We start from the raw sequence: 23,285 nt of genomic DNA, 5'->3' as shown, positions 1-23,285 counted from the left end.
GATAGGTATTTTTATTTTCATCTCCATTTTTCCAATGAGGAAAACGAGACACAAATAAGTAAAATATCTTGTCTAAGTTAACATAACTATTAAATGTTAGAAGTAGAACTTAATTTTAAGAGTCTGGTTCAGGGGCACCTGGGTGGCTCAGTGGGCTAAGCGTCTGCCTTTGACTCAAGTCATGATCTCTGGGTCCGGGATTGAGCCCCACATCAGGCTCCCTGCCATCCCTCTGTTTGTGCTCTCTCTCTCAAATAAATAAATAAATAAAATCTTTAAAAAAAAAAAAAGAGCCTGCTTCAAAGTCCATAGTTTTAATTGATATTTATTCTGATAGAAATAATTAAGACAGGTATACACAATGAAGATGAAGAAGATATGAGAATAAAATATATTTGCTTTTAATTCTTTACCATTTGTTAGGGAAAAAAATGAGTTCAGAGCTGGTATTGAGGTGTGTTCCACAAAGTCCACAAGGATATAATTTTCTATCTCTTTGCTCCATTCTGCAAACCTCACTCATATTCTCCAAATTTCCCCAAGGTCAAGCTGGGTGTTTTAACCTTCACATCTACATTTTAACCAATCAGAAAGAAAGGACACACGCTATACCTTAAAGGAATTATCCTGAATTCATACACATCCTTTGCCTTACATCTTCAATAGCCAGATTATACTCAATTAGTCATAGGTAGGTGCAAAGGAAATTGGAGTTTTTTTATGTTATTAAATGTTATCTTATTCTGAATCAAAGGGAAAACAAGTATTAGGTTAGAGTTAGCAGTCACTGCCATAGGAAGATACATAGATATTGTCACAACTAATATATACAATTTTTTTAAGTTTACAGTTTATATAAGTATTAAATATCAGAGCTAGGGTTTGAGTTTAGCAATCTGAGTTAAGGCAATATGGCATTAAGAAGAGATGCTAATTTTAAAAAAATGTTGATTGAACTGATTTGGATGTGGACAACCTTGGAACAAGACTATAATGAATGTTCATCTAAAATACTAAAAAGAAACTAAGATAATTAAGACAAGTATAGAACCAATATTGACTCTTAGCTTTAAGTAAAATATTGCCTAAGATTAAGATATCTTATTTTCACTGGATAGAATATTACACGTATCAAGCCCAGTGCAGAATTTGTTGAGATTTCATAAAATATATTGCTTTACTAAATATGGGAAAGATCCCACTAATAAATAGTTAGAAATCATCCTAGCTATAAGTAAATTATACTTCAGGCATGATTTAAAATTGGGTAAAAAGAAAAATATTTAATATTAAAAAGTTACATGCTTAAAATTTTTTTAGATTAAAAGCTTATAGGAGATTAATTCTAATTCTTTCTTTTGGCATATGACATAATCTTATTGGAATTAAAACTTAATGAAAAGTAAATATCAGGTATTATTATTGAATCCAGTGATCTCTAAATATCAATACAACTAAAGAATTTACATTTAAGAAAGATTATCTGAGGAAACTAATTTTTAAATCCAATTAAAGAAATTATATATAATTCATGTATATAACCACTTTTTAAGATGTCCATCCTAGTTTTGATGTAAAAATCTTCTGTTAAACACAAGAGAAGCAGTAGGTATCTGCTCTTAAGTATTATGGTAACTTTCTTTTTTTAAAATATTTTATTTATTTATTTGAAAGAGAAACAGCAAGAGCAAGAGAGGGAACACAAGCAGGGGGAGTGGGAAAGGGAGAAGCAGGCTTCCCGTGGAGCAAGGAGCCCGATGCGGGGCTCAATCCCAGGACCCTGGGATCATGACCTGAGCCAAAGGCAGACGCCTAATGACTGAGCCACCCAGGCGCCCCTGCATTATAGTGACTTTCTATGCCCAATCTACTCATATTCATTAAGATAAAATAAATAATTCTGGGGCTAAGCAAATAGGAAGGAGGATAGAAATATAAGGATCAGTATAGGAAGAAGGAAGAAAAGTTTCACCCCAAAGTTCAAATAAATAATAGAGATAAATCTTAGGTACTCAGAGATGGTTTGAATTCTTCCCTGGAATTCCCTGGAGTTTGGTAATTTAAAACTAAAAAAAAAAGTCAACCCATGAAATAAAGCAACAAATACACTTCAAATTCTTCATCAAAGGAAGTTAATTTAAAATATAATTTCAGAGAAGTCAAAGCTTCTCTTTGGGAGAGAAAATACTCCTCTGTAAACATGCTGAGGAGCAGCCATGAAAACGAGGCATTCATTCCTCCTGCCTTGGGGACCCCATGGCTGACTCAGCTCCTCTACATCCACCATCACATCTGTGCCAAGGTCACCATTCCATGGGTTTCTCCCAGCAAATCACTGAGTGGGTTAGGATATTGGCGCTGACCCATTTCTATGGGAAGTAGGACTCCTCTGACAGGTGCCTTTCACTCATGGATTCACCATTAGCCTGGCCAAAATTTTCTTAGAACTATGCTGTCATCTGAGACTTCCTACTCAATCCTTTTTTCTTCCTACTTTCCTTCACAGACTGGATCTACATTGTGGTCTGACGTTTCCCTTGCTTCTTTTCCTTTATTCTTCATAGTCATTTTCCTTAATAAATCTCTTGCGTGTCTGATCCCATCTGAGCATCTGCTTCTTGGGGAAGCAGAACTAAAGCAGTTTGTATAGGAGGTTACATCAGAGAGTGAATCCTGGGGCCAGGATATAGGACATTGTAGAATAGTATGTAAATTCTTGGGATAATTTTTATTGTTAATGTTTATAAATCACATCATTAGAAAACAGCTGATTCTCCCAAGGTCTTTAAAAGTAAGAATAACATGAATACAGCATAATTTTGAATTTTTTATTTAATGCTATTTTTATTAACTTAAGAATTTTATTTAATATGGCATAGAACTACTTATATGGGAACATATGCCCTCAGATAATATAAAGCTTTGGCGGTGTTTTTTTTTTTTTTTTTCCTGTGTAGAATTTCTCTGGCAACTGCAAATCTAAGTTCTTGAAAGCAGTCAGTGAAAATACAGTAAACAAAATTGTTAAACAAATTAACATGTAAGACATCTATAAGACCCTTTAGATATTTACATAATGAATGATTATACTCTGTAAGTAGATTTTTTTCTCATATAATCCAAAAAATTTAATCTCTATAAAAATCTTACCTCATTTTCTATCATTGCATCTTTATTCTTTTGCACTTCAAGTGACAGTTTTATTAGACTAACACACAAACATGGAAATGTTTATAGGTCCCCTAGCACAGACTATAAAAAAAAGTTAAATTGCATTAAAATACCCACATGTGAGCTGAATTGAGATCAAGTAGTTTAAGAAATTTGGGATTAATTATAAGAAAAACAAATCTTATAGTCTAAAATAGTCTTTTACGTGATTTTCAATGATCATAATCTAGTTAATATGAAATTCTTTTTCATTGCTGAACACAAGTAGCTTTCTGTACTAGGAATAAAGGCAAATTAAGATTCAGTTAAAAGTTAGACCTTCACCACTGTATACAGATTACTGTCATCTGATTTGAATTACTTATTTAAACAAGCATTAGAAATCATAATGTTACCAGTTAAAAAGATGTATCATCTAGACCAGTGAGAAGACAGTATTGAATAAGCAAATTCCATCACCAGAAGAGTATACTGCAGCACTGCATCCCCCGTGTCAAAAATTTATATCCAGGGGCGCCTGGGTGGCTCAGTCGTTGAGAGCCTGCCTTTGGCTCAGGTCATGGTCCCAGGGTTCCGGGATCTAGCTACGCATCAGGCTCCCTGCTCCACGGGAAGCCTGCTTCTCCCTCTCCCACTCCCCTGCTTGTGTTCCCTCTCTCACTGTGTCTCTCTCTGTCAAATAAATAAAATCTTTAAAAAAAAAATTTATATCCACCTCAAACCTCAGAATGTCAACCTATTTGAAAATACAGCTTTACAGATATAATTAGTTAAGATGAGATCATAAGGGATTAGAGTGGGACCTAAGTCCAATGTCTGGTGTCTTTGTAAGAAAGTGAAGAGATTCAGACATGGACACATAGGGAAGAAGGCTCTTTGTCAACAAAGCAGATTGAATTGATGCATCTACAAGCCAAGGGTTAAGGGCAACAACCATAAGCTAGGAAGAGGCAAGGAAGGATTCTTCCCTAGAGCCTCCAGAGGAATAATGACAGTGCTAGCACCTTAATTTTAGACCTCTAGCTTCTATAACTGTAAGGGAATATATTTCTGTAGTTTCAAGCCACCCAATTTGTGGAATTTGTTATGGCAGCATTAAGAAATTAATACAGTTACCTTCTTACACTAAAAAATTGTTTTAGTTACCAGCAAATATTTCTCTCCTACGTTGTACACACATTATTTTACCTATTTACAAGAGGATGGGTGATTTAAAAATATAGGACATTTTTCATAATCTGCCACCAATATACCAAGGAAATATTTTTAATGACAGCACAACAGCATTATCTTCAGATGAAATGCACACATCTGAAACATTTCAACCTGTCATCAGCAGTCAAAGCGAAATATTTACTCCTGTTGGAACAGCCTTATCTATCTGTTAAACACACACACACACACACACACATATACACAACACACTTACTTACATTAGTAGTTTCCATATTAAACGTAATTGAAGCAAAAAAGAAACGTTTATTAACTAAATCAACACACAGGACAGTATAAGTAGCCTCATATTCTAGTGGCAGAAAATATGATTACATTTTGTTAAAAGAAAATTAATAGGCTTTTTTCAGAGAGGTTTTAAGTTTACATTATTATTAACTAAAGCCCACGGTATACATTAAAATCCATTCTTTCTGTTGTACAGCTCTACAAGTTTTGACAAATGCGTAATGTCATCCATTCAGCACTACAGGAGCACAAAGAATAGCTTCGCTGGCCCAAAAGCCCCCTATACTCTATTCATTCATCCTTCCCTTTCTCCCTGCAAACCTTCAGAAACCACGATATTTTCACTATCACCATAATTTGACATTTTCAGAATGTCATATAGTTAGAATCATACAATATGCAGCCTTTTCAAATTGACTTTTTTCATTAAACCACATGCATTGGAAGTTATTTCATGTCTTTTTTGTGGCTTGATAGCTCATTTCTTATTATCAATGAATAATATTCCATTGTGTGGATGTACAAGAGTTTGTTTATCCATTCCCCTATCAAAGGACATCTTGGTTGCTTCCAATTTGAAGCAATTATGAATAAAGCTGCTATAAACATCCATGTGCAGGGTTTTGTGTAGACATAAGTTTTCACTCATTTGGGTAAATACCTAAGAGCACAATTGCTGGATCATATGGTAAGCCTATGTTCAGCTAACATAGCTATGTTTAGCCTACATTTAGTAGAAACTGCCAAAATGCCTTCCAAAGTGTCTATTATTTGCATTTCCACCAACAGTGAATGAAGTGCCTATAGCTGCACGTCTTTGTCGGCATTTGATGTTGTCAGTGTTTTGGGCTTACCCATTCTAATAGATGTGTGGCATCTCATTGTTGGTTTAATTTTCAGTTTTCTAATGATATATGACCTTGATTTTTTTTTTTCACATGTTTACTCACAATCTGTGTATCTTCTTCGGTGAGGTTTCTGTTCATATCTTTTTGTCCATTTTTTTAATCACATTGTTTATTTTCTTACTGTTGAGTTTGGAAGAAGAGCTTGATGAGCTTCATTCTGGGAGTGCTGTAAAAACAAAGAAAATCTGAAAATTGGAAGCAACTGCCATTGTCAGCTAAAGGGCTGTGGGTAGGCTTTCCTGGCAGAGAAAAAGCAATGGGGAAGAGTTTTTTTCCCTCCTCTAATCTCTCTCTAGAGCCCTCTATTGGCAGAGCTTAACAGGAAACAAGCTTGATAATGAAAGAGATGGTGTTTCCTCTGTTAAGCACAGGTGAAGTAAACTCAGCAAATGTGCAAAAAGGCTTTAATGATGTGATAGCCTATAAGCTATCACGTTAGTTTTCAAAATACTTTATAATTATATTTAGTGTAAAAAAAAAAAGATTCTCAGGAAGGAAGGCTAAAAACACAATAACCGCAATAAAAAAGGGAACAATTTGTTTTTCTGAAAGTGTTTTAACCTTAAAATTTCTTCCTATCCAAGGACCTATAATGGTTCAGTAAATTTTTTGGACCGTTGGTTACTATGTTAGCAAGTGCTTAAAAAATATTATTTAAGTAAGCTCATTTTACAGTTTGACCTAAACTTACATTTGTGTGATGCATAAATTTTAATTTAGCTAAACTGCACATAGAATCCCATATATTATAAAAAGCTTTTGCGTTTTAAGGTGTATTTTCTTTCTATGTTTATGAAAGGCAAATTCCTCTATTGGATATACCTTGTGGTGTTTAGTTATTTACAAGTGCTCTGTGCTGTATTGTATACCTTTTTAAATGGTATACAGAACCCATTTGTTTCAAAACATAGCTGTTAAAAATGTATATGACATTTATATTCCCATAGTCTCCATACAATTATTATTAAAGTTTACAATTAGATTTGTCTTGTATTAACACAAAGAAACTATATAAATATAAAACACAGCATTTATAAACATTACACAAGCATTTCATATTTCCCTTTATATGTCCAAATAGAGAATGGCTTAAAATTATTCAAGTTAATTCTGTTTTATATCTTAAAAACCTAGAGTATTTCTACAGTTCAATTTTCACAATATTGTCTAGAGTAATATTTTTTTAAAAACATCTATTGTTTGCAGAATGGTACCATAATTTTTGTTGTTATAAGAAAGATCCAATAGAAATCAACCTATAAGGCGTGTGTGTGTCTGTGTGTGTGTGTTTTCTTTTATTCCTAGCCTGTGTTTTGTTGGTTGTTTTTTTTTCCAGAAATGAATATGATATTTTATCAAATATTTGCAAATATATCACATATTGAAATGATCTTTAATTTATATTATTATAATAAATGCTATGTAGTGGTAAAATATCTGGTGAAATTATCCCATGTAAAATTTAATAATAGAAGATGTACCAAATATACTTGTGGCAACATGGTTCTTAGGCAAGATGTTGAGAGTTTGAGATTGTTGCTGCATATACGCTACCAGAAGAATTGGACAGATTTCAAGCAGAATTTAGAAGTAATATAGAGAGCCCAGAACATTGGATGGAAAACTAAAATGGTCTCTTGTTTCCCATCTCTCCAATCAGTAACAGATTCTCAAATTAAGATACAGCCTGGGGACACAGACAAAATCAAGAACAAGGGAGATACTTTGATAAGATCTCTGAAAGAATTAAGGTGATGTTTAGTAGATCTTTTTATTTGGGCAAAAGGACTTATAAAAAGCATTAAGAACATGGCTTTACTGAAGAAAAATATGCCTAAATTACTTACAGTTAAATCTACAGGAAAATGGATGCCTCTAAAATAATTATGGGTATAGATTGATACAGAAAGAATTGGCTGGAACCAAATACATGGAAAGTCCATGAAGTTTTTAAAAGAAATGCATTTTTGGGCGCCTGGGTGGCTCAGTTGGTTAAGCGACTGCCTTCGGCTCAGGTCATGATCCTGGAGTCCCGGGATCGAGTCCCGCATCGGGCTCCCTGCTCGGCAGGGAGTCTGCTTCTCCCTCTGACCCTCCTCCCTCTCATGCTCTCTGTATCTCATTCTCTCTGTCTCAAATAAATAAATAAAATCTTTAAAAATAAATAAATAAAAGAAATGCATTTTTTAAAGTGCAGCAAAACTTGACTTAGCTAAAGAGAAGAAAAGTTCTTTTGGTTCTCAACTCTGTAGGCATAAAGAAGGATGGGAAATCTGCTCATCTCAAAAAGCATGTTTTGTAACTCCTTCTAGAAATGGCCAAAGAAAATGATGGTAAAAGAAGGATGTCCTTAGGTCAGATCTAAGAGCCTTGGAAAATATTAGAATGGTGAAATAGCCCTAGGAAGAAGAGTCAGAGCCTAATCATGTATTTTCTAACCCACAGATAGGGAGATCTGGCATCATTTATCCAACAGGATTTCAAAATGGCTAGAGAGGAATAAACAAGAAAGTGACTGCCAAGTGTATCAAATTATTTAAATATGAGTTTTTACTTCTATTGTCTTACAGTATCATTTATCTGTTCTACCATTTTATGTCGGAGAGATGTTTTCTTTTTAGTTCATAAACCTTTGAATCATGAAGAACTAATGCAAAGTTGCTATTGATATAGATCACAAGATCTTGGACTTCAAGCCTGATACTGTAATCAGATTAGGATTCTTGGGATGAGTGTGGATATGTTTTGGATGTAGTAAATTTGTGAATAATTGTGAGTACACTGCATTTGGTGGAATTATTGGCTAACATTCTTCATTCCTCCCTATTTTCATGCCATTTGATATATAACTTCGTAGTTTCTTCCCTTAAAAGGCTAAGTGTACTTTTTCCTTTGACTTTGGAATTGACTTTGGTCAATAGCATATGTGATGTATGTGATAGCATGCTAGCTCTGAGCCTAAGCCTTAAGTAGTCTCAAGCATTTACTGCTTGTCCACTTGTGTTCTGCTAACACTACTAAAAAGCATGGCTCAGCTTATCCACAGATCCATTATAATAAATAGCTGTTGCTTTGAATCATTGAGTTTTGAGTGTTTATTATACAGCATCATAATGCAATAGCTAGCTAATACAGGTATGAATTTAAAAGTGAATCAAATGATGAGGTAGTTCCATTAGAAGTTTTATAAGAGCCTATTAAATTGTTTTCAAGGTATTGTAAGAATTTATACTCAACATTTTTTTAAAGCTTTTATTTATTTATTTATTTATTTATTTATTTATTTATTTATTTATTTATTTATTTGAGAGAGAGAGCATGAGCAGGGGGAGAGGGTCAGAGGGAGAAACAGACTCCCCACTGAGCAGGGAGCCTGACATGGGGCTTGATCTCAGGACCCCAAGATCATAACCTGAGCCAAAGGAGGACACTTAACCAACTGAGCCACCCAGGCGCCCCTCTCCTTAACAATATTGAGAAATTCATTTCTCTCATGTCTTTTCCAACAACATATACTGTTGATTTTTTTTTAACCAGTCTAAAGAGTGATTAATTCCGTTCTATTGAAAAATAAATTTCCAGAGTTCTAGTGATTTTTAACACCTACTGTGGATTCACTACTCATATTTGTACATTTTCTTTTTAACAGTTTGTCTTTTTATATTGGTATGTGGGAGGTTTTTTGTATTTTTTTATTTAATCAAATTTATATTCCTTTATTCACAATGTGAGTCCTAAATATGAAGATTTTATTGTTATGTGCTTAATCATTTTTGCATGTGGAAGTATATATTTGTAGTGTAGTCAATTTTATTATTTTTGATTTTGGTCTTTTAAAAAATTTTAGTATACCATAGCGTCCAAAAGTGTTTATATTTTATTCCAAGGTGGGGTTTTTTTGTGTGTGTGTGTGTGATCTTGCTTTACAAATACGTTTATTTGTTATGGGTTGAATCATGTCCCCCTAATAAATATGTTGGAGCCTTAACTCCTCTGTGATCTAATTTGGAAATAGGCTTGTAACAGATGGAATTAGTTAAGTTAAAATGAGATCATACTGGAATAGGGTAGACTCTTAAACCAATATGACTGATATAAGAGGGAAATTTGGACACAGAAACAGAGATAAGGCAGGGAGAATGCCATGTAATGATGCAGCCATGAGCTGAGGTATGTCAAGGATTGAGAGCCACAAAAGCCATGAAAAGATGAGGGAGAATTCTGCCCAAAATTTCAGAGAGAGCTTGGTCTTGTTGACATCTTGATTTTGGATTTCTAGCCTCCAGAAGAGTGAGAGAGAATAAATTTCTGTGTAAGCCACCAGTTATGGTAATTTGTTTCAGAAGCCCTGGAAACTGGTATAGATTTTGGTACTGGAAAGTAGGCTGCTGCTGTAATTAATATCTAGAAATATGGAAGTGGCTTTGAAATTGGGTAATGGGCAGAGCATGGAAGAATTTTGAGGTATGGGAGAGAAAAAGCATAGATGGCCTCAAAGATGTTATTGGTAGAAATAAGGACATTTAGAGGTGATTCAGATAAGGACTCAGAAAAAAAAAAATTGAGGAGAGCTACAGAGAAAACTTCTATTGTCTTACAGAAACATGTATCATCATGAACAGAATGTTACCAGAAATGTGAATGAATATTAAAGGTGCTTCCAGTGAGGTCTCAGATGGAAATGAGAAACATGTTTTTGGAAACTGGAGGAAAGGTAATCTTTAGTGACAGAACTTGGCTGAATTACATTCTACTTTTTTTGTGGGAAGTAGAGTTTACAAGTGATGAACTTGAGTATTTAGCTGAGGAAATGTTCAAGCAAAGTGTAGAAGGTACATCTAGTTCTCTCTGCTGTTTTTAGTAAAATTCAAGAAGAAAGGGATAAATTGAGAAATGAACTTTTAAATAAAATGGCATCAGCACTTGATGATTTGGAAAATCCTCAGCCTATCCTATAAAAAGGACCATACGCAAAAGAAGTTAGGTATATAACTCAAGAATCCAATCAACCATCTCAGCAGAAGCCAGAAATAGAACTGGAATTGGTCAGGAAAGATTTGTGGAGGACTCCCTTTTTTGAGGGCTTGGACCCCTCAGAATTACATGGTAGGCCAAGGAGGTTTTTGAGAATCTTATACCAATAGAAACCATGGCAGAGTGAGCTGAAAGGGAGAAAGATGAGAGGAAATGAAGGAAGAGTGACTCTGAGAGCAGAGCCAGGTCTGCAGAGGCCAGTAGGGCTACTGTTATTACCATGGGCCAGAAGGCTCAGCCCCTGGGGAAGGGAAGGACACTGGCTCAGTTTCCCTGCCCAGAACCGGTAGGGCAGGGTTGTCCCAGTGGGCCCAAAGGACAAAATATAGAACCGCAGAAGATTATTCTCAGGCCTTGAAATCTAGTGAAATTGTCATACTGGATTTTGGACTTGTTTTGGACATGTGACTTCTTTAGTCTTCCAATTTCTTTCATTTGAAATGCAGACATTTATCGTATGCTTTCCCACCATTGTATTCTGTAAATTAATAACTTAATAACTCATCAGAGGTTCACAGATAGGAATTTTGCCCCAGGATGAATAATATTTCATTTCACATATAGTTAATTTAAATGATTTGATAATGAGATTAGGGGCTTTAAATTGAAGGCATTTACATAAGATTTTGGACAGAGTTGATGCTGGAATGCTTAAGACTTTAGGAGATATTGGGGTAGTGTGGATGTATTTTGCACATGGGAAGGACGTGAATTTAAGGGGGAGCAGAAGGTGGACTGTTACAGGTTGAATTGTGGTTCCACAAAAAGAGATGTTGAAGTCCTAACTCCTGATGACCTTAGAATGTGATCTGATTTAGAAATAGCCCCACTACAGATGTAATCAGTTAAGATGAAGCCATAACTGGAGTAGGGTAGCCTTCTAATCCAACATGACTAGTGTCCTTACAAGAAGAGGGAAGTTTGGTTCATCTCCCCCTCCGATTCCCCCGCCCCACCTTCATTAGAGACTATAGACTCTGAGAAACAAACTGAGGGTTTTAGAGGGGAGGGGGTGGGGGGCTAGGTTAGCCCGGTGATGGGTATTAAGGAGGGCATGTATTGAATGGAGCACTTGGTGTTATACGTGAACAATGAATCATGCAACACTACATCAAAAACTAATGATGTAATATATATGGTGATTAACATAACATAATAAAAGAAAGAAAAAAAACTAATGATGTATGTTGACTAACATAACATAATAAAGTAAAACTAAAAAAAAAAAAAAAAAGAAGAGGGAAGTTTGGGGACACCTGATGGCTCAGTTGATTGAGTGTCTGCCTTCAGCTCGGGTCGCCATCCCAGCATCCTGGGATCGAGTCCTGCATCGGGCTCCCTGCTCAGCAGGGAGCCTGCTTCTCCCTCTCCCTCTGCCTGCCTGTCTGCCTACTTGTGATCTCTCTCTCTCTGTGTCAAATAAATAAATAAAATCTTAAAAAAAAAAAGAGGTAACTTTTGACATAGACACAAAGACAGTTGAGGAGAATGCCATGTGAATGACAGGGGCAGAGATCAGCGTGGTGTAGTTGCCTGCAAAGGAAAGATAAAGATTCTACTCAGGGTCTCAAAAGGAGCATGGTTCTATTACCATCTTGATTTTGGATATCTAGACTCCAGAACTGTGAGAAAATAAATTTCCCAGTTTATGGCACTTTGTTACAGCAGCCCCAGGAGACTAATACAATATTTAATACACCAGAGTATATTTTAAGTTATGGTGTGAGGTACAAATCTAAGTTTATTATTCTTTTTATGTGAATAGTTATTTTTTTCTAACAGTATTACTTAAATTGAACATCTCTCTCTCTCACACACACATGCACACTCCTCACTCTTTAGTGGAATCCTATAAAAATAACTCATATTTTTGTTTAGCTTTTATTTAAATTCCAGTTAGTTAACATACAGTGTATTATTAAATAATTCATTTTTTAACTTTATGTACTTTTAACAGTAATTTTATAGTGAGTATAATTTTATAATAAATCTTGACATCCTGTGTCTCCTCCACCTACTTCAACTTTTATATTTTGAGCATTTAATTTTTTTAAGCATTTAATTTTTTATATGACTTTTGGCTCAGTAATGTATCATGGTACAAAATTGGAATTTTGCTTTAACTGTAGATTATATTGGGGAAAATGAACATCTTTTCTATATTTAGTTTTTCTATCTGTATGAATTCATATATGTGGAAAAGCTCTTTCATTCTATATATATTTCTTCTTTTGTTTCTGTTATCCAGTAAATAAAGTTTAATGAATTTCTTCAGTGAATCTTATGTATTCTTTGAAAGATTTATTCACAGGTACTATACACTTTTTCTTCCTATTATACTTTGTTTATTCTTGTCTGAGCTCAGACTGTTACAACAAATTGTGATAGACTAGGTGGCTAGATCAAAGGCATTTATTCTCACAGTTCTGGAGGCTGGAAATCCATGATCAAGGTGTGAGCATGGTCAGGTTCTTGGTGAGTGCTCTATTTCTGGTTTACAAGAAGGGCTGACTTCTCCTTGAATCTTCACATGGCAGAAAGTGAGCGAGCAAGGGCTCCACGCTCATGACCTAACTACTTCCCAAAGACCCCACCTCCAAACAGGGTTTCAACATGAGAATTCTGGGGTCACAAACAGTAAACATAGTGCTCAGAATAGTTCAGAATATATATTTTGTTATTTTTGTAGGGATCTTTATAGCCTAAGCCCTGTGTTTGCTATATGTATATGTGTATGATATTAGATTGCTATATGATATGTATATGATAAAACATGATATTATTATCACATTGCCTCGGATCTTTTTGTTACTAAGTACCTGGTAAAACTTTTAAAATTTCTTCTAACTTTTTAATCTAATTATTTTTTATTTGTATCTTTTAGACTAAGTGCCAGCTGTATATTTTTTATCATCCAATGTTAGACTCTACACCTTTTGCAAATTGATAAGTTTGCATTTATGATGATTACTGAGAGATTTGGAATCTATTGTCTTCTTTTGTCTCTGACTGAATTTAAAGTTTTCTCTCTCCATTTTTCTTCATTGATTTGAAACTTACAAATTATATGTCCTTTTTTTAAGTGGTTACTTACAACCGTTAAATCAATGTTTGACTTGCCAAAGTATAAATTTATTATTTGTATTACCTGGAGCCATGAAATATGGCGCAAATACTTTATTTTTTTTTTAAGATTGATTTATTTATTTGAGAGAGAGAGAGAAAGAAAGAGTGGGGGCAGGTTGAGGGAGAGACGGTGAGGGAAGCAGAGGGAGGGGGACTCCCCACTGAGCAAGGAGCCCAACATGGGGCTCGATCCCAGGACCACAAGATCATGACCTGAGCTGAAGGCAGATGCTTAATCGACTGAGCCACCCAAGTGCCCCCAGATAGTTCCCTTTTGGCTTGCCTATCTTTGCCTCTGCTGTTGTGCATTTTTACTTTCAGCCTTCCATGAATAGATTTAGTTGCATTTCCCTTTCTCAAGATTTATTTGTTTCTTTAATCTGGAATTCATGTCTTTCACAATTCTGGGAAATTATTCAAATATTTTTTGTAGCCCACACCATTCTTACTGGTCTTACATTGTAGAAATTCTGTTAGGTTTGTATTAAACTGAAACATTCTGCTCTCCTTTTCTCCTAACCCCTCCTTCACATTTATTTTATTTATTTATTTATTTATTTATTTATTTATTTATTTATTTATTTTTATTTATTTATTTTTTTAAAGATTTTATTTATTTATTTGTCAGAGAGAGAGAGAGCAAGGGGAAACAAGCAGGGGGAGCAGCAGACAGTGGAAGAAGCAGGCTTCCCATTGAGCAGGGAGCCCGATGTGGAACTCGATCCTAGGACTCTGGGATCATGACCTGAGCCGAAGGGAGATGCTTCGCCGACTGAGCCACCCAGGCATCCCACATTTTATTTTAGTTCTTAATTTTTTTCTGTGCTGAGTTTTGAGCAATTTCTTCAGGTTTATTGTTCAGTTATATATCTCATATATAATGTATGTATAATATACATGTTTATATGTAAATTTAAATAATTTAAATATATATAAATTCATATATGTGAGAAAGCTGAAAATCAACATTTCTTTGTTGATTGCTTTTATGGCTACTTTATGACAGATTCAGCAGGGAAATCCCAAAGCATCCATGAAAATATCCCATTAGTGAAAACCACTTAAGAGGCAAAGGTGCGCCAACAAAGGAAGTCAAGGGTTCAATTAAAAACTGTCTATTTCCTTACCTTTCCAATCTCTCCTCGCCTCTATTGACCCTGTAGAATCCTAAACACCATTTCACACAAGTTAATACTATCCCCACCGTTCCCACACAACATAGTCTTCAAGTCTGCAGGAGGGTTGAGATCAAAGAGAAGATTTTGACCCCAAACTGAGTTCAGATATTTTATTACTGTCTTCGGCTGGAATTCTGATTTTGAATTTTAATTGAGACCATGCTTGTGTTTTAAAATAATTGTCATATTTTTTGTTAACTAAGTGTGAGCAAAAAGCAGCTGAACTGCCTTAGTTCTCAGCCATAGTCAGAGCCTGAGTACAAAATTTCAATCACAACACATATGTGGGGCTCATTTAGATACTGGTTACTTACATTCAGATATTGCCATTAAAAAGACGGTGCCTAAAATTTTCAGTAGATTTTATGCAGTCTATTTTAGAATATTCTGGTTAAGAGATCTAGATCCATTTCACACTGTTATTTTTACTTTACAGTATAAGGCTATTCTGATATGATATATGTAGCTAACTGAAATAAAATTATCCAGTTACAATTACATACATTTAGTAATTTTAGACACAGAAAGTAGGAGTTAGACCATACAAAATTCTAAAATTGAGGTTTATGTAGTGCACCCAATCTTGGTGATGGATGTTTACTTAGTAACATCAAAGGAAATACCTATTATTGTTAGATAACCAGAAATCTATGATCACATAAGAGGATGTAGAATTTTGGTAAACAGTTCTATCATAATGATATGGCAGACAGCAGTAAATATTAGGATAGTGCCAGTTACTGAAAGCATCACCTGTATCAGCTAAGCAAAGAGTAGTGTTTATCATCTATGTTACCGTATATTCACACTGACTAAAAACAATTAGGAAACTAATACATTTATACCCCATTAAATTTTACCATGATGTATCATTGTCTTAGTTTAGTAGTTAATAAAATTACTGAATGTGAAACCAAACAGAAAGCTTAGCTCTCAGTTTTTATGAACTACAAACTTGAATCCTTGTCAGAGTATCTTAATATTATTATCTAGAACCCAGTTTTATAAGATGTATAATAATCATGGGGGTGCCTGGGTGGCTCAGTAGGCTAAGGGTGCAACTCTTGATTTTGACTCATGATATCAGGATTGTGAGATTGAGCCCAGCGTGGAGCCCACTTAAGATTCTCTCTCTCCCTCTCCCTCTGCCCCTTCTGCAACCCCCCCTCCCTCCCTTTCAAAAAAAAATGGATAATAATCATGAACATTTATATACATATGAATGTGCATAATACCTCACTAAATTCAAAGAAAACCTGTGTTGTAAAGTCCTATAGGTGTTAATAAATGGATCATGTCATGAATTCACCATTATAGTATCATACAGAATATTTTTACTACTCAAAAAAAAAAAAAAGAATCTCTGTGCTTCACCTATTTAGCACTCCTCTCCTCTCTCCGAGCCTCTGACAACCACTGAAATGTTTAGGGTTACTATAGTTTTATCTTTTCCACATGTCCTATCATTGGGATTATATAGTATGTAGACTGTTCAGAGTGGCTTATTTCTATATCAATTTTCATTTAAAATTCATCCATGTCTTTTTGGTTCTGGATAGGTCTTTTTTTCATTGCCAAATAATATTCAGTTGTGTAGATGTACCACGGTTTGTTTATCCATTTACCTATTGTTTGGTTCCCGTTTTTAGTCAGTGTGAATACAACTGCTGTAAACATTCATTTGCAGGTTTTCATGTGGGTGTCAATTTTCAAATAAGCTGGATATACACCTAGAGCACAATCACCAGATCTCATTGTGAGACTACGTGTAGCTTTGTAAAAGTCTGCCGAAGTGGCTGCACCATGTTGCATCTCCACCAGTAATGAATGAGAATTCCAGTTGCTTTGCTTCCTTGCCAGCAATGAGTTTTTTCCGTGTTACTGGATTTTGATTATGTGTATAGTTTTGTGGTGGTATATTTAATTGCTTTAATTTACAATTTACTGGTGACAAAAGATGTTGAGCATCACTTCACTTGCTTTTTTGTCATCTTTTTTTTTTTTTTTTTAAGATTTCTTATTTATTTATTTGACAGAGAAAGACAGCGAGAGAGGGAACACAAGCAATAGGAATGGGAGAGGGAGAAGCAGGCTTCCCGCTGAGCAGGGAGCCCGATGCGGGGCTCAATCCCAGGACCCCGGGATCATGACCTGAGCAGAAGGCGGACACTTAATGACTGAGCCACCCAGGCGTCCCATCTTTTTTTGTCATCTTTATATAGCACGTGAGGAAGCGTCTTTTCAGATCATTTGCCCACTTTTTTCATTTAGGCTGTTTGCTTTCTTACTGTTGAATCCCAAGTGTTCTTTGTATATTTTGGATATAAGTTCTTTGCCTTTTGCAAACTACTTTCTCTCAGTCTGTGGCTTGTCTTTTGTTTCTCTTAATAGTGTCTTTGGCACAGCAGAAGTTTTTAAGTTTACTGAAGTCTAAAGTATCTTTTTCTAAGTTTTGCCTATTGATACCTACTTTTTCCAGCATCGTTTGTTAAAAGAGTATCTTTTCTCCTTCGTATTGCCTTAGCTCCCTTGTCAAAGATTAATTAACTATATTATTGTAGGTCTATTTCTGGGCTCTCTATTATTTTCTGTAATCTACATGTATATACTTTTACCAATACCACATTATCTTAATTACTGTAATTTTATAAGAAGCCTAAAAATCAGGTGGATTAGAGCATCTTCTTCAGCAGCATGTATACTATTCTATGTCTGTGCCATTAACCATAAACTTTAGAGTCAGTCTGTCAATATAAACAAGAAAGCTCACTGGGATTTTGGTTGAGACTACATTGATCCCTAGATAAAGCTAGAGAATTTTGACATCTAAACAATCATTAAGTCTTTCAATCCATGAACACAGTATATCTTACCCTTTAGTTAGATCTTTTATTTCTTTCATCAGAGTTTTATAGTTTCCACACAAATCCTACACATATTTTGTTCGATTTATACCTAAGTATTTTTTTTATTTTTATATCTATGTTAAATAGTGCTTTTTTAAATATTCCAAATTCTAATTGTTTATTGCTGGCATATAGGAAAGTGATTGACATTATATATTATTTTTATTATATATTAATCTTATATCCTACAACTTTGCTATACTCACATATTAGTTCCAGAGGTTTTGTTTTGTTTTGTTTTTGTTTAGTTTTTGGTCAGTTCTTCAGTATTTTCTGCAGACAATCATGTCTCCTATCATCTGCTAATACATTTTGTTTTCCTTCCCAGTCTACCTTTTATTTTATTTTATTTTATTTTATTTTATTTTACTACTTTATTTTATTGTCTTACTACACTTGCTATGACTTCTGCCATAAGATTTTTAATTTTTTCAATTGAAGTATAGTTGACACATAATGTTACATTAGTTTTAGGTGTAATGCTGAATGGGTGCAATGAGACAGATATTCTTGCTTTGTTCCCAGTCATAAAGAGAAAATGTCCAATTTCTCATTATCAAGTATAAAGTTAGCAATAGGTTTTTGTTTGATAGATATTCCTTATCAAATTGAGAAAGTCCCCCTCTAATACAAGTTAGCTGAGAATTTTTATCATAAATGGTGTTGGGTTTTGTCAAATACTTTTTCCACAGTAATTGTTATGATGGCATGGTTCTTATTTTTCAGCCTCTTGATGTGATAGATAACACTGATGTTTGAATGCTGAATCTATCAGCCTTGTTTAACTGAAATAAATCCCACTTGGTCTTGGTGTATAACTTTTGTTAAACATTACTAGATTGGATTTGTCAATATTTTGTTCAGGATTTTTGCACTTATGTTTATGAGCTATATTAGGTGTAGAATTCCCTTCTTGTAATGACTTTATCTAGTTTTATTATAATGGTAATTCTGGCCACATAGACTGAGTTAAAAAAAATGTTCCCACCATTTCTACTTTGTGGAAAAGTTTGCAGAAATTTGGTATTGTTTCTTTCTTAAATGTTTGGTAGAATTCACTATGGAAACAATTCAGGTTTGATGCTTCCTTTTTATGAAGGTTATTAATTATTAATTCAACTTATTCAATAGATTTAGGCCTATTCAAATGACCTGTTTCCCTTTGAATGAGTTTGATACTTTGTGTCTTCAAGCAATTGGTTCCTTTTATCTAAGTTATCAAATTAGTGGGCATCAAGTTGTTTATAGAACTATTTTATTACCCTTTTAATATCCATAGGGTTAGTAGTGATTACCCTCTTGTATTTCTGATATTGGTAATTTCTTTTTTTTTTTTTCCTCTCTCTCTTTTTTTCTTGGTTATCTGGGCTAGAGATTCATCAGTTTTATTGATCTTTTCAAAGAACCAGTCTTTGGTTTTGTTGATTTTCTCTATGTTTTTCTGTTTTCAGTCTCACTGGTTTCTGTTTCAAGTTTTATTATTTCTTTTCTTCTGCTGTTTATGGCTTACATTAATCTTCTTCCAAAATATATTCTTTAAATATTCTAAGCCTAACTACAAATAACACTATCACTTCACACATAGTGCAGGTACTTAAAATATTCCTACTTTCTCCCCTCCCTTCCCTTATAACATTGCTGTCATTCACTTCCTTATTCATATCCTACAATATCCCAGTACGTTAATTTGTGTTTAACATTCCACTGTCTAGATATACTACTAGTTTTGTTTAAATAAACAGTTATCTTTTGCATATATTAAGAATAAGAAAAATAAAAGATCTTATTTTACCTCTGTTTATTACTTCTCTAATATTTTTTCTTTCTTTTTGTAGATGAGCTTCTGTCCTAGATCATTTTCCTTCTGCCTAAGATCTTTAAAGATTTCCTACAGGGGAGGTCTAGTAGTAATGAATTCCCTCAGGTGTTTTTTGTTTTGTTTTGTTGTGGTTTTTTTCAGAAAATGTCTTTGTCCTTCACCTTTGTAGAATTCTAGGTTACTGGGGCTTTTTTTGTCCTTTGTATACTTTCTTCAGATTTTGTGTTTTTTTATTAAATACCATTGTGATTCATTTCCTTGCTCCTGCATGGGTAAGAGGCTTATTTTTTTCTCTGGCTGCTTTCACATTCTTTTGCTTTGTCTTACATTTCCCACAGTTGAATATGATATGCCTCAGTGTAATTTTGTTGTTGTTGTCTTATTTTGTTTTGTATTTATCCAGTATGATGTTTTCTGAGTGTCCTATAACTCTGGTTTGGTGTCTATAATTAATTTGTTATGTTCTCAGGCATTAATACATCAAATATTTCTTCTGCTTCCGTCTATCTATCTTCTCCTTCTGGTATTCCAATTATGTGTATTTTCATCTTTTGAAATTCTGCCACATTTTGAAGGTCCTGTCCTGGTTTTTTCTTTTTTTTTTTTTGTTTTTGGATTTCAGTATGAGAACTTTCTATTGACCTATCTTTAAGCTCACTTTTTTTTTTCTCCTTGTCATTTACTGTTGAGTCCATAACAAATATTCTTAATTGCTCTTATAGTATTTTTTATTTCTACCTTTCTCTTTTTATTTTTCTCAGAGTTTTCTTCTTTTTGCTTAAATACCTGTGTTTGCACATTGTCTACTTTTTGCCTTAGAACCCTCCACTTATTAATCATAGTTATTTTAAATCCCCTGTCTGATAATTCCAACATCTGTTTCACGTCTGAGTCTGGTTCTGATGCTCACTTTGTCCATTCAGATTTTTTTTTTTTTTGCCTTTGACATATCTTGTATTCTTTTGTTGAATACCTGACATGATGAACCAGATAATAAAGAACTGAGAGAAAGAGGATTTCACTGTGAAGTTTCTTGTTTATCTGGCTAGGAGTTGGGGAGGTTTAATGTTTGCTGTAGCTGTAGGTTCCAGAGTCTTCAAATCCCTTATGTTCCTTGTTTTGGTACCCCCTCTTTATTTTGGATTTCCCCAAGTACTCCTCTTCATATGTAGTCTATGTCCCCCAGCTCTTTTAGGTGTAATCTGTTGTTATACTGCAACCCTGTTGTTGTGGTGATAAGGTGTTGGAGAGGAGAAATATCCTATAACCTCATGATTAAATCTCAGACTTGTAATAGGCCTGTGACTCTAGGCTGTGAATTTCACAAGTGCTTCTTCATTGACATGGCTTATTTTTTCTCTTACGTGGAACAGGGAAGGTGGGGTTGTGGGAGGTATTAAGAAAGAGGGAGAAATGCCCTTCTGCAGCTGGAATAAGGCTCAAGTAAAATCTTTTCACCTAGGCCTTTGTTATGGGAAACACTCTTGGTCTTTCTCCCTGCCAGAGCCAGAAGATCTTTCTCAGATCCATGAGACCATATTGGGGTATCTGAAGGTAAAATCCATAAAAGTCTGTGCTCCTCTAAGACTGTAGCCCCCAGGAGTTTCTCACTCTCAGGCTAGTCCACTAGTCTTCAGGCACTTACTACACACTCGGGTGTCTTCTGAGAATTTGGAGTATTAGTTGTTGTTGTTGTTGTTGTTGTTGTTGTTGATGATGTCGTTGTTTGGGGTTTTTCTTATTATGTTCAGTTAGCCAGCATATAGTACATCATTAGTTTTTGATGTAATGTTCAAACAATTCATTGTTGGTGGTGTTTCTTAATTAAGCAAATGGCTGACTTCTATACCTAGCTTAATTCATCTCTGAAGAGAAATGGCACATAAAGCATGTTATAGGAGCCATAACTTAAACAAAGTGTATGGAACCAGAAGTCCAGAGTTAGAGATGGTACAAATGTACTATTCCCAAGAATTTGCAGAAATCTTGGGGAATGTAATGGAAGGTCAAGCTGATTTTATTTAGGTCTTAAGGAATTCTCAATTATTCCAGTTTATATATAACACAGGGGTATTCCCCACTTTTTTTTTTCCTCCAGTATCCCTAAGAAAAATTATTAATCTTTGCAGGGATAAATTGAACCCTAGGATTTGGGGATTTAAAGAGAATAATCTAATATTTGAAACCTCAAAAATTCTATAATTTTGGGAGGCAGGTTTGAAGCAAGTATAAGCAAAACAATGTTCTATTTTTATGGTTTTAAAGGTTATTTGTTGGTAAACCTTTTAATAAAGTAAAACATTTATTTAGAAAAGGATACAAATTTTAAGTATACAGATTGACAACTTTTAAATGAACAACATGTGTAGCCAGCATTGATGAACTTTACAAGGTATACACACGTGTGAACAAGACCCAGATCATGAAACAACTATTACTCATAGCCCCCATCATTCCCTTTATGTCCTTCCCCACCCTAGAGCAATATAAGTGTTATGACAGCAGCCATAGAACATGTTTTGGGATACCAAAGAAGAACTCAATTCACTTTTAGGAATAGCCACTAGACAAACTGTTGTAATTATTATTTAAGTTTGGAAAGGAAAAGCCGAACTCTTCTACAATGGGCTTTCCTTAGTTGGAGTAGGTTAGGATATACTGCAGGCAAAACAAATTTTTGTGTCAAAATCTCAGTGACACAAAAAAAGAAATTTTTTATTTCTCATCAGTATTTGAAGTCTGGGAGATGCTCCAGGGGAACTATTTTCCATTGTATTATTCAGTGATACAGACTATACCAGTTTTGTTCTATCTCAATTAAAAAGTTGATATGGTTGTTCTGGCATAGGAAAAAGTCAGTGAAGTCTTACACTGGTTCTGTATCTTCCTACAATGCATTGTCTAAAATGAGGCACTTGGCTCTGCCTAAGTCGGAAGAACAGGAATTGTAATGTGCCTATGTGCCTGGAAGGAAAGGAAAGCTGGCTAGGTGTGAGGAGTAAAAGCCTCTTCTATAGGAAATATTTGGGGCTTTTCTATCTAATATGCTAAATTAGTCTGCTTAACAACAAAAATACTTGTTTATGATGGGCAGAGTTATTCTAAATAAAGTATTTCTTTTTTTAGAATTGCTTATGTTTCTTAATCTTGAGTTAGGCTTCTTTATACCAGTGTTGTTTTTGGTTCTTATTGTGTGTTTAATTTCCTGGTCTTTCTCAAGGAATGGTTTAGAGATAAACTGGAGGTGGAGATCTAGTCTTCACCTTGACATTAAGGAAAATTTATGGAACATGAGTAAATGGGATTGTTTAATTTGTTATTAGTAGCTTAGATGTTGGATAGTTGTGTTCTGGTGTTTGAGAGAGGCGAGCAAAGGATGCCCACGCACTTGAAGGTATTGGTCTGATTTCTCATAAAGACAAAGAATACTCTCATTGTAAATCTTCCTGTGAAAAAGTCATTCTTTGGACATGGGACAGGACTCTAGGCAGGGCTTCATCATGGGCTGAGGACACTCCTCTTGCTAGGGTAGGCCTACGTTTGGGGCATTGAGATTTCTGAATTATTGCTATGGTCCAGGTTTTAAGACTCTTTCCTCTTTAACCTGAAGAAGAATGCAAGTGAAAATATGAATGTATGGCCCAAAATGATTGCTAAAGGAGGAGGCATAGAGAAACTAAAG

The sequence above is a fragment of the Mirounga leonina genome, unplaced genomic scaffold (genome assembly GCF_011800145.1).
Source record: "Mirounga leonina isolate KUSES-001 unplaced genomic scaffold, KU_Mleo_1.0 Mir_418, whole genome shotgun sequence".
NCBI classification, from domain to species: domain Eukaryota; kingdom Metazoa; phylum Chordata; class Mammalia; order Carnivora; family Phocidae; genus Mirounga; species Mirounga leonina.
Note: the sequence above shows the minus strand (reverse complement) of the source record.